Here is a 4515-nt window from a genome sequence, read left to right on the forward strand (position 1 = left end):
TATGCCATGTACATGTATACAAAATAAGCCATGAAATGAACTAAACAGGAATTTTAGCTGTAAGTATTTGTTCTTCCAAACTTTTGTTAAGTTTGATACTATATTAAAACTTGCAAATATGAATTAGTTCAACATGTGTGGTTCTTAGAAATGAAAAATCAAGTTCCTTTTAATAAGCCTAACTTTCCATCATTGCTTTCCAGTTCAACATGTTAAAAATATTCAATGTTAAAATCATCAATATAAAAAAGAAGATGTGGTATGATTGCCAATGAGAACTAACAGCCTTATTTATGTAAAAAAATGAAGATTATTTTGATAATTAAATCCCTTGTTGCACTTAATTTTCATCTATACTTTATTTATTTTACAAATGTATTTTAAATTGTAGATTGTCTCCAAAAAGTTTTGAAAGTGAATTGATATGCCGTATACAACAAATAAGCCGTGGCATGAATTAAGATATGAATTAAAGATGAATTGTAACTGTAAGTATTTACTAATTTATGTTAAGTTTGAGACTATATTAAAACTTGCAAAAGTCACGGGGGAGGGTTCCGGTGGTTTGATACCCCCCTTTTTTTGGACGGTCAATGCATTTGAATGGGGACATATAGTTGTCCCCCCTTTTTGTCCTGGGTTTGGACACCTCTCCCCTTTTAAAATGGCTGATTCCGCCCCTGTCATCATAATCATAAGAATTTAAAGCACATCATGTGGTCAGGAGCAGTGGGGTCATAATTTGATGGCTAGTGTTGAGTCCGTTGTTGAAGATTTTAGACATGATATCTTAGTCAGACATTTATTGAATTGATAATTAATTTTATCCTTTTTCATAATAAAAAAAAACAGCTCAGAGGCGGATTAAGGGGGGAGGGTCTTTTTTTGGGGGGGAATGGTTGCTTATATAAGGAATCACAGAAGCGGGACTGGAGCCAGCCTCCTCTTAGGCAGACAATAACTTGTGTGTAAGTTTACGTATCTTACTGGAATTGTACCACAAGGTTCCATACTAGAAAAGGAAGGTTGGTATTGATTTTGGGAGTAAAGGTCTTAACTGTTTAGGAATTAGGGACCAAAAACAATATTTTTCTAATCCTTTGAATAAATTGATATATGAAGATGTGGTATGAGTGCTAAAGAGGCAACCCTCAATCCAAGTCACAATTATAAAGGTAAACCATTCTAGGTCAATGTATGGTCTTCAACACAGAGCCTAGCTATGCTCACACTGAACAGCAAGCTATGAAGAGCCCAATAATTAAAAGTGAATATTGCTTCTTTTTGGACCAATTTCAATAGGGTTTAATTTTTGAAATCTTTTGGTTCTTTAATATGCTGAATCTAATCATGCATTAAGTTTTTTGAATTTGGACCCCGTTATTAGATTGGTCCATATTGAGGTCCAAAGGCTCCAAAATTGAACTCTGTTTGATTTCATCAATAATTGAAGCGATAAGGGTTGTTTGATAGCCAAATATATCCATGTATTTAGATTTTTAATTTATGGTCCCTTTTTCAAATTGGTCTACATTAAGGTCCACAAGGTCCAAAATTAAACGTTTTTGATTTTTAACAAAAAATGAATTGTTGGGATTATTTGATATGCAGAATTTTAACATGTATTTAAATTTTTGATTAAGAGCCCAGTTTTTAAGTTGGTCCAAGTTGGGGTACTTCGATTTTCTTAATCTAAACATGTATTATTTTGTTTTTATGTACCTATTCAAGTTGGTCCTCATTGAGGTCCAAAGAGTCAAGAATTAAACTTTGTTTGATTCCATCCAAAATTGAATTAATTACGGTTCTTTCATATGCCAAATCTAACCATGTATTAGGATTTAAAATTTTTGGTCTCTTTTTAAATTGGTCTACATTAAGGTCAAAAAGGTCCAAAATCAAACTTTGTTGATTTTAACACAAACAATAATTCTAAAGGTTCTTTGATATGCAGAATTTAAACCAGTATTTTTATTTTTGAATATGGGCCCAGTTTTTTAATTGGTCCAAATGGGGGTCCAAAACCAAATTTGTTTGATTTTGACAAACATTGAATATATGGGGTTATTTGGTATGCTGAATCTTACCATGAATTGAGATTTTAGTTTTTGGGTCCTGTTATCAAATTGGTCCACATTGAAGTAAAAAAGGGTCCGAAATTAAACTTTGTATGATATCATCTAAAATTGAATCCTTAGGTATACAGTTAGGATACAAATCTTCAACCCTCCATTTTTTTCTACATGCACTATTCATAAATATTCATTACCTGATGTATAGGCCTATCAAAATGATGACAAGCCATAGAGGAATGTTCATTAAGGATGTTAGCTTTTCTTGTGTCTGACTTTTAATCGTATATTCGAATCTGCATGTTTTATCCATGTATATGGTACATGGTATAGTCAATATTTTCTTTTACTGATAACAGTATGATTGATATCTGTTACCGAAATATTTATAAAGAACTGCATTTATTTTTTCCTTGTTTTATGCTATTTGTGTTATTTTGTATACTTTTAAGCGTGTGTATATATATATTTAACATGTAAGAAAATTGATATGAGATAGTAATGGTTTCAATTTATACCTTTTACTAGCACTTTCACAAGTGCTTTCAAAGAACTTCAGATAATGAAATATAACCATAATAATGTTTTTTGTCTGTAATGTGTCAGTATATAATGCTCACAGTATTTCATTTATTTTTTTTCATTTTTCCAGTATTTTACAAGATGACAAAGTCTGTGAATTTCTGCCTTTGTAAGAACTTACTAGTGAGATGTATAGACAGGAAGACATACAGACAAAGACATTTCCCTGTTACTTATAATGTATTATTTAATTACATTTCAATAATAGTATGGATAATTAAAATGATATTTATTTTTAAAGATTTGGTTTTTTTCTTTAGTACCAAATGATAACTGGTAAACAGAGTTCATAGGATGACACAAAACATCTGCTTTAAAAAAAAATGTGTAATGAAACAGAGATAAAATAGTGTTGTCAACAAAAATGATCCCTTGATGAATGAACAGAAAAAAAACTTATTGACATTTACCGAAAAAAATTGACTAAAGGTTTGCAGTTTTATATTGCGAGTTTGATTAATAAAAAATAAACACCTGTGAATTTTCAATAGAAAAAAATGCAGTAAGTGTAATTTTAAAAAAATACAGCCACGATTACCCAACTCATCTGTAAAAAAAACCGACACACAAAGAAAGGCAATGCTAAATAGTTATCAAAGGTACCAGGATTATAATTTAATATGCCAGACGCGCGTTTCGTCTACATAAGACTCATCAGTGACGCTCAGATCAAAACAGTTAATATGCCAAACAAATACAAAGTTGAAGAGCATTGAGGACCCAAAAATTCCTAAAAGTTGTGCCAAATACGGCTAAGGTAATCTACTCCTGGGCGTAAGAAAATCCTTAGTTTTTCGAAAAATTAAAAGTTTTGTAAACAGAAAATTTATAGAAATGACCATGTAATTGATATTCATGTCAACACCGAAGTGCTGACTACTGGGCTGGTGATACCCTCGGGGACGAAACGTCCACCAGCAGTGGCATCGACCCAGTGGTGTAAAACTATGCATATAATACATCTTCCTTTGCAACCAATGCACTTAATGTTAAATCTTGTTATTGTTAAAAAAATAGTATATGCTGAAGAAATCATAAGATACACACATTGTTATGCATTTAGAAAAATACTGAAGCTTATATATATATGTATGAAAACATTCATTGACATATGGAAATCAATCATATATTTTCTATACAAAAATGTAATTTTTTTTTCAAAAAATGGTTACCATGCAAAATTGACAGTGCACGTTAGTTTAAGGTCATAGAACTAATCTGAAACTGATGCATAGGAAACCAAAGCTTGCACGAAGAAAAAGTTTTTTGTTGTCATGCCATGAAAATTATATGTGCAAATACATATTTAATTGCTTGAAATAGTATGGTTGCTATGTGAAATTCATGTTGCTAGGTAGTTTTTCAGCAAAATACCAGTCTGAAACTTATGAATGGAACAAACTAGCTTATTTGTATGAATGATAAGTTGTTAAACACCAAATGTAAGCTATGGATACAATTGCATACTTTAAATGCCTGAAATAGTATGGTTGCTATGGAAAATACACGTTGCTAGGTAGATTTAATGGAAAATACCAATCTTAAAACTATTAATAGAAAATCTAGCCAGTAGGATTTAACTATTTATTTTTGGTTTTGTGATTTTGGTGGTATGTGCAACTACATACTTTATATGCCTAAAATAGTCCGGTTGCTATGCAAAATTCACGTTGCTAGGTAGTTTCTAAGCAAAATTCAAGTCTGAAAGTGATGCATGGAACAAACTAGCTTGTTTGTATTAATACTCTGTTGTTGTCATACACTTAATGTAACTTTTTTGTGCAAATACATACATTTAATGCCTGTAATAGTGTGGTTGCTAAGCAAAATTAACTATATTCTGTAGTTGCTATGCATAATA

The 4515-nt window shown here is 31.2% G+C and overlaps 1 long non-coding RNA gene across 1 annotated transcript; it reads left to right on the forward strand.

Annotated features, from left to right (window-relative positions):
* The first annotated feature begins 391 nt into the window (after positions 1-391).
* Positions 392-2894, forward strand: LOC143074418 (uncharacterized). The gene is made up of 2 exons (XR_012977847.1): positions 392-488; positions 2725-2894. It is a non-coding gene; the product is annotated as an uncharacterized LOC143074418 (long non-coding RNA).
* Positions 2895-4515: the final 1621 nt, after the last annotated feature.

The sequence above is a fragment of the Mytilus galloprovincialis genome, chromosome 5 (assembly GCF_965363235.1).
Source record: "Mytilus galloprovincialis chromosome 5, xbMytGall1.hap1.1, whole genome shotgun sequence".
Classification (NCBI taxonomy): domain Eukaryota; kingdom Metazoa; phylum Mollusca; class Bivalvia; order Mytilida; family Mytilidae; genus Mytilus; species Mytilus galloprovincialis.